Genomic DNA, 12,868 nt, shown 5'->3' with positions numbered 1-12,868 from the left:
TCCTACATCTGGTTCAGCCTTAATCAGCTGATCAAGATGAGCACAGACCACTCCCCTCTGGTTCACAGCTGAATGCATTCTGTAGGCCATATATTGAGAACTAGGAGTCTGTGTCAGACTGAAGTCTGTGTCCCTCAGCTTAAGTGTCCATGAGCTGAAGTGTCTGAAATTTGAATTAATCCTGAATAATATGATGCATGCAGACTGTACCTTACCGGCCACCACCGCACTCTAATCAGCATCTCTGTTTATGCATTCCTCTTACAGGTACGTGACCCAACTTTTCCATCCTGATTTCCATGCAGCCTTCCCTATATCTCTCTGCTCCTACTATATACTAATGGTACGTGACCCAAGTTACACTACCCACCCCCCACTTTCATTTATGACCTTGTTTACTGAACCTTTGAGTATCCTACATCTGGTTCAGCCTTAATCAGCTGATCAAGATGAGCACAGACCACTCCCCTCTGGTTCACAGCTGAATGCATTCTGTAGGCCATATATTGAGAACTAGGAGTCTGTGTCAGACTGAAGTCTGTGTCCCTCAGCTTAAGTGTCCATGAGCTGAAGTGTCTGAAATTTGAATTAATCCTGAATAATATGATGCATGCAGACTGTACCTTACCGGCCACCACCGCACTCTAATCAGCATCTCTGTTTATCCATTCCTCTTACAGGTACGTGACCCAACTTTTCCATCCTGATTTCCATGCAGCCTTCCCTATATCTCTCTGCTCCTACTATATACTAATGGTACGTGACCCAAGTTACACTACCCACCCCCCACTTTCATTTATGACCTTGTTTACTGAACCTTTGAGTATCCTACATCTGGTTCAGCCTTAATCAGCTGATCAAGATGAGCACAGACCACTCCCCTCTGGTTCACAGCTGAATGCATTCTGTAGGCCATATATTGAGAACTAGGAGTCTGTGTCAGACTGAAGTCTGTGTCCCTCAGCTTAAGTGTCCATGAGCTGAAGTGTCTGAAATTTGAATTAATCCTGAATAATATGATGCATGCAGACTGTACCTTACCGGCCACCACCGCACTCTAATCAGCATCTCTGTTTATCCATTCCTCTTACAGGTACGTGACCCAACTTTTCCATCCTGATTTCCATGCAGCCTTCCCTATATCTCTCTGCTCCTACTATATACTAATGGTACGTGACCCAAGTTACACTACCCACCCCCCACTTTCATTTATGACCTTGTTTACTGAACCTTTGAGTATCCTACATCTGGTTCAGCCTTAATCAGCTGATCAAGATGAGCACAGACCACTCCCCTCTGGTTCACAGCTGAATGCATTCTGTAGGCCATATATTGAGAACTAGGAGTCTGTGTCAGACTGAAGTCTGTGTCCCTCAGCTTAAGTGTCCATGAGCTGAAGTGTCTGAAATTTGAATTAATCCTGAATAATATGATGCATGCAGACTGTACCTTACCGGCCACCACCGCACTCTAATCAGCATCTCTGTTTATCCATTCCTCTTACAGGTACGTGACCCAACTTTTCCATCCTGATTTCCATGCAGCCTTCCCTATATCTCTCTGCTCCTACTATATACTAATGGTACGTGACCCAAGTTACACTACCCACCCCCCACTTTCATTTATGACCTTGTTTACTGAACCTTTGAGTATCCTACATCTGGTTCAGCCTTAATCAGCTGATCAAGATGAGCACAGACCACTCCCCTCTGGTTCACAGCTGAATGCATTCTGTAGGCCATATATTGAGAACTAGGAGTCTGTGTCAGACTGAAGTCTGTGTCCCTCAGCTTAAGTGTCCATGAGCTGAAGTGTCTGAAATTTGAATTAATCCTGAATAATATGATGCATGCAGACTGTACCTTACCGGCCACCACCGCACTCTAATCAGCATCTCTGTTTATCCATTCCTCTTACAGGTACGTGACCCAACTTTTCCATCCTGATTTCCATGCAGCCTTCCCTATATCTCTCTGCTCCTACTATATACTAATGGTACGTGACCCAAGTTACACTACCCACCCCCCACTTTCATTTATGACCTTGTTTACTGAACCTTTGAGTATCCTACATCTGGTTCAGCCTTAATCAGCTGATCAAGATGAGCACAGACCACTCCCCTCTGGTTCACAGCTGAATGCATTCTGTAGGCCATATATTGAGAACTAGGAGTCTGTCAGACTGAAGTCTGTGTCCCTCAGCTTAAGTGTCCATGAGCTGAAGTGTCTGAAATTTGAATTAATCCTGAATTGAACCTGAAGTGAACTGAAGGTACCTGGATACTAAGTCACAGTAAACAATGTTTGTTTTTGTTTTCACTCTCACCCCCTTAATCCTTCACTTCTTTCAACCACCCCTAATCCCTACACCTGGAAAGGAACTCTTCATCTCTCCCTCCATTCTCCCCACCCATCTCACCTCTTCCTCAGAGCTATTCCACAACATACAATCCTTTGTCTCCAAACACAGACAGCCACCTCATGCCCTCTCCTGCTCCCACCTAATAACGCTTTCTCTGCTCCTCCTTACTGCCGGCGACATCTCTCCAAATCCTGGCCCTCCTCACCACATCCCTACATTCACTTCCACCTCCTACCCCCGATCTATCCCAAACTCTCGTAACCCTTCTAACCTTACACCCATCCGCCCAGCCCCCGCTTCCCCAGTCCCTCTAACAGGAGCTCTATGGAACGCTCGCTCTGTCTGCAATAAACTTTCCTACATTCACGATCTCTTCATCACTAACAAGCTTTCCTTCCTCGGAATCACTGAAACCTGGCTCACCCCCTCCGACACAACCTCTCTTGCTGCACTTTCGTATGGCGGATTCCACCTCTCCCATACCCCCCGCCCCAACGGCAAGCACGGTGGAGGAATAGATTTCCTCCTCTCAGAAAACTGCTCCTTCACCCAGATCCCACTGCCGCCCGCAATTACTCTCCCGTCTTTTGAAGTGCACTGTGTGCGCATCTACTCCCCCTCCAACCTCCAAATGGCTGTCATCTACCGCCCCCCAGGATCAGCCACCACTTTCTTTGACCACTTCACCACCTGGCTACTTCATTTCCTCTCTGTTGACATCCCCACTATCCTCATGGGCGACTTTAACATCCCCATTGATACTTCCCTCACAGCTGCCTCTTAGCTTCTATCCCTCACTTCCTCCTTTGGTCTTACCCAGTGGTCTTCCACACCCACCCACAAAGACGGCCACACGCTGGACCTCATCTTCACCCGCCTCTGTTCCCTATCTAACCTCTCTAACTCACCTCTCCCTCTCTCTGACCACAACCTACTCACATTCTCTTCTCTCTCCTCCCCGGGGCAACAATCCCCACTCCACAAACTTGAGTACCCTCGTAGAAATCTCAAACACCTTGACCTACACTCTCTCTCTGAATCCCTCCTCCCTCTTACAGACATTAGTTCCTTACATGATGCAGATGCTGCTGCCACTTTATACAACACCACAACAGCTGCAGCTCTCGATTCGGTCGCACCCCTCATGCATACCAAGACTCGCACAATCAACAGACAACCCTGGCACACCAGCCTAACTAAAGAACTGCGACGGGCCTCCAGGGCTGCTGAACGTAGATGGAAAAGGTCCCACTCCCATGAGCACTTCATCGCATTCAAACAGTCCCTCACTACCTTCAAGTCCACACTCACTGCAGCAAAACAAACATACTTCACATCTCTCATATCCTCCCTGTCCCACAACTCCAAACAACTATTCAACACCTTCAATTCTCTCTTCCGTCCCCCAGTGCCTCCTCCCTCTCCTCTTATTTCAGCCGAAGACTTTGCCTCATTCTTCAAGCAGAAGATTGACACCATCAGACAAAGCTTTTGCCTAAAGCCCCCACAGCCCCTCCCCACACCTACTCAACCCTCCTCCTCCAAAACTATATTCTCCACCATTTCTGAAGATCAACTTTCCTCCTTACTCTCACAATCACACCTCACCACCTGTAAACTTGACCCAATCCCGTCCCACCTCGTCCCAAACCTTACCACTATCTTCATCCCAGCCCTAGCCCACCTCTTCAACCTGTCACTAACAACTGGTGTCTTCCCCTCATGTTTCAAACATGCCTCAATCACACCCATCCTCAAAAAGCCCTCCCTTGACCCATCCTCTGTGTCTAGCTATCGCCCCATATCACTTCTCCCCTATGCCTCAAAACTACTGGAACAACATGTCCATTCTGAACTGTCCTCCCACCTCTCCTCCTGCTCCCTCTTTGACCGCCTACAATCTGGTTTCCGACCGCAGCATTCTACTGAAACTGCACTGACTAAAGTCACAAACGACCTACTAACCGCCAAATCTAAGCGACACTACTCTGTCCTCCTCCTCCTAGACCTGTCATCTGCCTTTGACACTGGACCATTCCCTCTTACTACAGACTCTCTCATCTCTCGGCATCACAGACTTGGCCCTATCCTGGATCTCCTCATACCTAACAGACCGGACATTCAGTGTCTCCCACTCACACACCACCTCTTCATCTCGCCCCCTATCTGTCGGTGTCCCCCAAGGTTCAGTTCTAGGACCCCTGCTCTTCTCCATCTACACCTTAGGCCTGGGACAGCTCATAGAGTCTCATGGCTTTCATTATCACCTCTATGCTGATGACACACAGATCTACCTCTCTGGACCCGATATCACCTCCGTATTAACCAAAATACCACAATGTCTGTCTGCTATTTCATCCTTCTTCTCTGCTAAATTTCTAAAACTTAACATGGACAAAACAGAATTCATCATCTTTCCGCCATCTCATTCAACCCTCCCAACTGACCTATCCATCATAGTCAATGGCTGCCCACTCTCCCCAGTCCCTCAAGCTCGCTGCCTCGGGGTAACCCTGGACTCGGAACTCTCCTTCAAACCACATATCCAAGCCCTTTCCACTTCCTGCCAACTCCAACTTAAAAATATCTCCCGGATCAGCACATTCCTAAACCATGAATCTGCAAAAACACTAGTACATGCCCTCATCATCTCCCGCCTTGACTACTGCAACCTCCTGCTCTGTGGCCTCCCCTCTAACACTCTCGCACCCCTCCAATCTATCATAAACTCTGCTGCTCGACTAATCAACCTGTCCCCCCGCTATTCCCCGGCCTCTCCTCTCTGTCAATCTCTTCACTTGCTCCCCATTGCTCAGAGACTCCAGTTCAAAACCCTAACCATGACATACAAAGCCATTCACAACCTGTCTCCTCCATATATCTCTGACCTAGTCTCCCGTTACATACCTGCACGCAAACTCCGATCCTCACAAGATATCCTGCTCTACTCCCCTCTTATCTCCTCCTCCCACAACCGTATACAAGATTTCTCCCGTGCTTCCGCCCTACTCTGGAACTCTCTACCCCAACGTATCAGACTCTCGCCTACCGTGGAAACCTTCAAAAGGAACCTGAAGACCCACCTCTTCCGACAAGCCTACAACCTGCAGTAACCACCGCTCCACCATACCGCTGCACGACCAGCTCTACTCTCACCTACTGTATCCTCACCCATCCCTCGTAGATTGTGAGCCCTCGCGGGCAGGGTCCTCGCTCCGCCTGTACCAGTCACTGTCACATTGTGTTAAAGATTATTGAAATTGTTCTTGTATTATACCCCCTTTTTCACATGTAAAGCGCCATGGAATAAATGGCGCTATAATAATAAATAATAATAATAATAATAATTGTCAGTTGACGGGCGAGTGCACTTATCAGTTATAATTCCCCCAGCGGCACTAAAAACACGCTCCGATATTACGCTAGCGGCAGGGCAGGCCAGGACCTCCAAGGCGTACAGAGTGAGTTCATTCCAAGTGTCCAGCTTGGATACCCAATAATTAAAAGGCACAGAGGTATCACGTAGGACGCTGGTACAGTCGGCATGGTACTCAGTCGCCATCTTTTGAAACATTCCACTCCTTGTGAGAGTACCCCGCGCCTCAGGGCCTGTAAGCTGGGCGAGTCTCAGAAAACTGTCCCAGAATGTTGACAGTGTTCCCCTGCATCTGCTGGATTGGAGTTGCATCTCTCTCGCCTTTACGCCTTGGTTGGTCAACGAACTGTGACCTCTGCCGCTAGCGTGTTCAGATAGGAATTTTTTTAACAGTTCTGCAGCAAGGGCCCTCTGGTACTGCCACATTTTTGTAGACCTCTCTTCCTCAGGAATAAGAGAGTGAAAGTTCTCCTTGTAGCAGGGGTCTAAAAGTGTCACCAACCAGTAATGACTGTCACCCAACACTTTGGCAACGTGAAGGTCACGGTTAAGGCAGCGTAACATAAAGTCAGCCATGCATGCCAGACTGGTAATGAGCAAGACTTCCGTGTCCTCACAAAGATGACGACTGACCATGCTCTCCTCCTCCTCCACCTCCTCAGCCTCCCCCCTGTTCTCAGGCCACCCACACTGAACCGACTGTATGACAGTTGTACAGGTACTACCGTCTACAGCGCATGATACCAGCTCCTTGTGTGCCTCCTCCTCCTCCTCCTCCTCTACCTTATTGTTTCCCAATGAACGTTGGGATGAGATGAGGCTGAGCTGTGTGTAATCGCCCATTACTTCTTCTTGATCCATCTCATCATACTCTGGCTGCAATACCTCCTCTTTAATTCTCTGCAGAGAGCGTTGCAAAAGACCGACAAGTGGGATGCTGATGCTAATGATGGCGTTATTGCCACTCACCATCTTGGTGGACTCCTCAAAGTTTGTCAGGGTGAGGAGGAGTATGCGGTCGAGACTCACGGCTACTAAAACTTGACCGTGTGGAAGACAGACCGGAGGTGTTGATGCCCAGGTAACTGGAAGTATTATCTGCTATGCAATTAATAACCTGTTCACACTGATCAGATCGCAATACTGGTGTTATAGTGTGCTTCCCTAGTAATTCAGTCAAGACGTGGGAACGAGAAGATGTGGCTGTTGGTTGTGGCACATTTTCACCTTGGCCACGGCCCCATCCTCTACACGCACCATCACCAGAACGTCCAGTTCCACGTCCCTTGCCATGCGCCTTGCCAATTGTAAATGAAGTAAAATAGCTTACACACGCATTGTCAGTGGAAAAAGGGTAATAAAAAGGAGATTAGAACCGTGGAAGAGGAAAACCACAGTTCTATTTCTCTAGCCTACACCAGAATCTTTTAAACAGAAATATTTGTGTCTGAACACTGAGCGAGACAATCAATTTTTTTATTTTTTATGTAAAAAAGGCAAAAAGGTGGATAATACAGAGATTTGAACCGTGGAACTGCAAAACCACAGTTATAGTTAGGTGGCCTACACCAGACTCTTTTAAACAGATATATTTGTGTCTGAACAGTCAGGGAGACACTATTACTGTTTTTTTACGGCAAAAAATGCCAAAAGCAGGATAATACAGAGTTTTGACCCATGGAACTGCAAAACCACAGTTCTAGTTATCTGGCCTGCACCAGACTCTTTTAAACAGATATATTTGTGTCTGAACAGTCAGGGAGACACTATTACTGTTTTTTTTTACGGAAAAATGTCAAAAGCAGGATAATACAGAGATTTGAAGCGTGGAACTGCAAAAGCACAGCTGTAGATATTAGAGATGAGCGGTGTTCGAATCGAACTGTTCGCCAATCTCAAATTCGAGCTGTTTTGGGCAGTGTTCGAGCCGTTCGACGAACCCAGACGATTTGAAAAAAATCCAGCTGTTCAAGGTGATGTTCGATATCTGTTCGTGCACCAAAATCGTAACTGGATTTTTAAACAGTAATGCTGATAATCAATGTTAATACACAGTTTGAGTGTACAGAGGGACGGGGGGAGGGGCATGGGATGGATCTCTGCATAAATAATGAAGATCTCCATTTTTTTTTCACTTTCCCGCACTTAGAGTGGGGAGGTGCAGTCTGTCAGCCTATCAGCAGCGCACACACGGAGCGAAGTGCTTTTTTTCACACAAGCATGGGCATGTGTCATTGGCTGTCACATGTCCTTGCCCTATAAGACCCAGCCATGTTCCCCGTTGGCACCATTTTCTCACTGCTGCAGCTGAGTGTTAGATGGCACCACTGCTGCTGTGTGTGCGCTACACAGTATGACTGTGTGAATTGCAAGCAAATTTTATCTGAAATTCTTTTGAGGGCTAGGTTTCAGCACTTCCACAGGGTTCTCTCCCTTTGATTTATTGTACGGCAGACACCCTAGGGGTCTGTTGAACATATAAAAAGAGACGTGGGAGTAAGAGCCGACTCCACATTGGTGTATAATTGAACACGTGACTAGTAGAGATGAGCGTTGTTCTACTCGAACTGTTCGCCAATCTCAAATTCGAGCTGTTTTGGGCGGTGTTCGAGCCGGTCGGCAAACACGAACAATTTGAGAAAAATTCGGCTGTTCGAGGTTATGTTCGATAACTGTTCGTGCACCAAAATCATAACTGGATTTTTTCTCAGTAATGATGAAAATTAATGTTAATACGCAGTTTGAGTGTACAGCGGGGCGGGGGGAGGGGCAGGGGATGGATCTCTGCAGGAACAATGAAGATCTCCATTTTTTTTTCTCTTTCCCGCATTTGCAGTGGGGAGGTGCAATCTGTCAGCCTATCAGCAGCGCACACACGGAGCGAAGTGCTTTTTTTCACACAAGCAAGGGCATGTGTGATTGGCAGTGTATGTCACATGTCCTTGCCCTATAAGACCAAGCCATTTTCCCCGTCGGCACCATTTTCTCACTGCTGCAGCTGAGTGTTAGATGGCACCACTGCTGCTGTGTGTGCGCTACACAGTATGACTGTGTGAATTGCAAGCGAATTTTATCTGAAATTCTTTTGAGGGCTAGGTTTCAGCATTTCCTACAACTTTTAGCAGGCAGGTTTGTGCTCTTAAATAGACAGATAGGTTGGGAGTAGTGACTAGTTGTAATTGCAGCCCTTTTGAGGGCTAGGTTACATCAGTTCCTATCACTTTTTGCCAGGCAGGTCTGTTTTAGTGCTGTGCAAGTGTTTTTCACAACATTTGGCTAAATCTAGCTAAGCAATTCCTTTTGGGCCTCTTGCAGTGTGTGTTAGTCAGTGGAGTAGCCAATCTGTATTGCAAGCTACACCACCTGTGTATGTAATACAATTTTTTTACTGCACCTAGCCAAGTAAAACCTTTTGGGCATATTAGTCTACTCCACTGACTAACACACGCTTCTAATATGCCCAAAAGGTTAAACTTGGCTAGGTGCAGTAAAAAATTTGTATTACATACACATGTGGTGTAGCTTGCAACACAGATAGTCTACTCCACTGACTAACAAACGCTTCTATCTGTGTTGCAAGCTACACCACATGTGTATGTAATACAAATTTTTTACTGCACCTAGCCAAGTTTAACCTTTTGGGCATATTAGCAGTGTGTGGTACTCATTCTATTAGGCCATCAATACTAAGCTCCACCAGCTTTCAAATGACTAATAATTTTTAGCTGCATCTTGCCTGTAAAATAATTTTCGGCATATTAGCAGTGTGTGGTACTCATTCTATTAGGCCATCTATACTAAGCTCCACCAGCTTTCAAATTACTAATAATTTTTAGCTGCATCTTGCCTATAAAATAATTTTTGGCATAGTAGCAGTATGTGGTACTCATTCTATTAGGCCATCTATACTAAGCTCCACCAGCTTTCAAATTACTAAGAATTTTTAGCTGCATCTAGCCTGGAAAATAATTTTGGGCATATTACCAGTGTGTGGTACTCATTCTATTAGGCCATCTATACTAAGCTCCACCAGTTTTCAAATTACTAATAATTTTTAGCCGCATCATGCCTGGAAAATAATTTTGGGCATAGTAGCAGTGTGTGGTACTCATTCTATTAGGCCATCTATACTAAGCGAAACCAGCTTTCAAATTACTAATAATTTTTAGCTGCATCTTGCCTGTAAAATAATTTTTTGCATAATAGCAGTGTGTGGTACTCATTCTATTAGGCCATCTATACTAAGCTCCACCAGCTTTCAAATTACTAATAATTTTTAGCTGCATCTTGCCTGGAAAATAATTTTTGGGCATATTAGCAGTGTTTGGTACTCATTCTATTAGGCCATCTATACTAAGCTCCACGAGCTTTCAAATTACTAATAATTTTTAGCTGCATCTTGCCTGGAAAATAATTTTGGGCATAGTAGCAGTGTGTGGTACTCATTCTATTAGGCCATCTATACTAAGCACCACCAGCTTTCAAATTACTAATAATTTTTAGCTGCATCTAGCCTTGAAAATAATTTTGGGCATATTAGCAATGTGTGGTACTCATTCTATTAGGCCATCTATACTAAGCGCCACCAGCTTTCAAATTACTAACAATTTTTAGCTACATCTTGCCTGGAAAATAATTTTGGGCATATTAGCAGTGTGTGGTACTCATTCTATTAGGCCATCTATACTAAGCTCCACCAGCTTTCAAATTACTAATAATTTTTAGCTGCATCTAGCCTTGAAAATAATTTTGGGCATATTAGCAATGTGTGGTGCTCTTTCTGTTAGGCCATCTATACCAAGCTCCACCAGCTTTCAAATTACTAATAATTTTTAGCTGCATCTTGCCTGTAAAATAATTTTGGGCATAGTAGCAGTGTGTGGTACTCATTCTTTTAGGCCATCTATACTAAGCTCCATCAGCTTTCAAATTACTAATAATTTTTAGCTGCATCTTGCCTGTAAAATAATTTTGGGCATAGTAGCAGTGTGTGGTACTCATTCTATTAGGCCATCTATGCTAAGCGCCACCAGCTTTCAAATTACTAATAATTTTTAGCTGCATCTTGCCTGTAAAATAATTTTGGGCATATTAGCAGTGTGTGGTACTCATTCTATTAGGCCATCTATACTAAGCTCCACCAGCTTTCAAATTACTAATAATTTTTAGCTGCATCTTGCTTGTAAAAAATTTTTTGGCATAGTAGCAGTATGTGGTACTCTTTCTATTAGTCCATCTATATTAAGCTACCCCAGCTTTCAAATTACTAATAATTTTAGCTGCATCTTGCCTTTAAAATAATTTTGGGCATAGTAGCAGTGTGTGGTTCTCATTCTATTAGGCCATCTATACTAAGCTCCACCAGCTTTCAAATTACTAATAATTTTTAGCTGCATCTTGCCGGGGAAATAATTTTGGGCATAGTAGCAGTTTGTGGTAGTCATTCTATTAGGCCCTATATACTAAGCTCCACCAGCTTTCAAATTACTAATAATTTTTAGCTGCATCTTGCCTTTAGAATACTTTTGGGCATATTAGCAGTGTGTGGTACTCCTTCTCTTAGGCCATCTATACTAAGCTCCACCAGATTTCAAATTACTAATAATCTTTAGCTGCATCTTGCCTGGAAAATAATTTTGGGAATAGTAGCAGTGTGTGGTACTCATTCTATTTGGCCATCTATACTAAGCTCCACCAGCTTTCAAATTACTAATAATTTTTAGCTGCATCTTGCCTGGAAAATAATTTTGGGCTTAGCAGCAGTGTGTGGTACTCATTCTATTAGGCCATCTATACTAAGATCCACGAGCTTTCAAATTACAAATAATTTTTAGCTGCATCTTGCCTGGAAAATAATTTTGGGCATAGTAGCAGTGTGTATTACTCATTCTATTAGGCTATCTATACTAAGCTCCACCAGCTTTCAAATTACTAATAATTTTTAGCTGCATCTTGCCTGGAAAATAATTTTGGGCATAGTAGCAGTGTGTGGTACTCATTCTATTAGGCCATGTATACTAAGCTAGACCAGCTATCAAATTACTAATAATTTTTATCTGCATCTTGCCTGTAAAATAATTTTGGGTATATTAGGAGTGTGTGGTACTCATTCTATTAGGCCATCTATACTAAGCTCCACCAGCTTTCAAATTACTAATAATTTTTAGCTACATCTTTCCTGGAAAATAATTTTGGGCATATCAGCAGTGTGTGGTACTCATTCTATTAGGCCATCTATACTAAGCTCCACCAGCTTTCAAATTACTAATAATTTTTAGCTGCATCTTGCTTGTAAAAAAATTTTTGGCATAGTAGCAGTATGTGGTACTCTTTCTATTAGTCCATCTATATTAAGCTACCCCAGCTTTCAAATTACTAATAATTTTAGCTGCATCTTGCCTTTAAAATAATTTTGGGCATAGTAGCAGTGTGTGGTTCTCATTCTATTAGGCCATCTATACTAAGCTCCACCAGCTTTCAAATTACTAATAATTTTTAGCTGCATCTTGCCGGGGAAATAATTTTGGGCATAGTAGCAGTTTGTGGTAGTCATTCTATTAGGCCCTATATACTAAGCTCCACCAGCTTTCAAATTACTAATCTTTTTTAGCTGCATCTTGCCTTTAGAATAATTTTGGGCATATTAGCAGTGTGTGGTACTCCTTCTCTTAGGCCATCTATACTAAGCTCCACCAGATTTCAAATTACTAATAATCTTTAGCTGCATCTTGCCTGGAAAATAATTTTGGGAATAGTAGCAGTGTGTGGTACTCATTCTATTTGGCCATCTATACTAAGCTCCACCAGCTTTCAAATTACTAATAATTTTTAGCTGCATCTTGCCTGGAAAATAATTTTGGGCTTAGCAGCAGTGTGTGGTACTCATTCTATTAGGCCATCTATACTAAGATCCACGAGCTTTCAAATTACAAATAATTTTTAGCTGCATCTTGCCTGGAAAATAATTTTGGGCATAGTAGCAGTGTGTATTACTCATTCTATTAGGCTATCTATACTAAGCTCCACCAGCTTTCAAATTACTAATAATTTTTAGCTGCATCTTGCCTGGAAAATAATTTTGGGCATAGTAGCAGTGTGTGGTACTCATTCTATTAGGCCATGTATACTAAG

Source organism: Phyllobates terribilis, unplaced genomic scaffold (assembly GCF_046119375.1).
Source record: "Phyllobates terribilis strain yellow unplaced genomic scaffold, ASM4611937v1 Scaffold_3__8_contigs__length_932513732, whole genome shotgun sequence".
NCBI lineage: Eukaryota > Metazoa > Chordata > Amphibia > Anura > Dendrobatidae > Phyllobates > Phyllobates terribilis.
Note: the sequence above shows the minus strand (reverse complement) of the source record.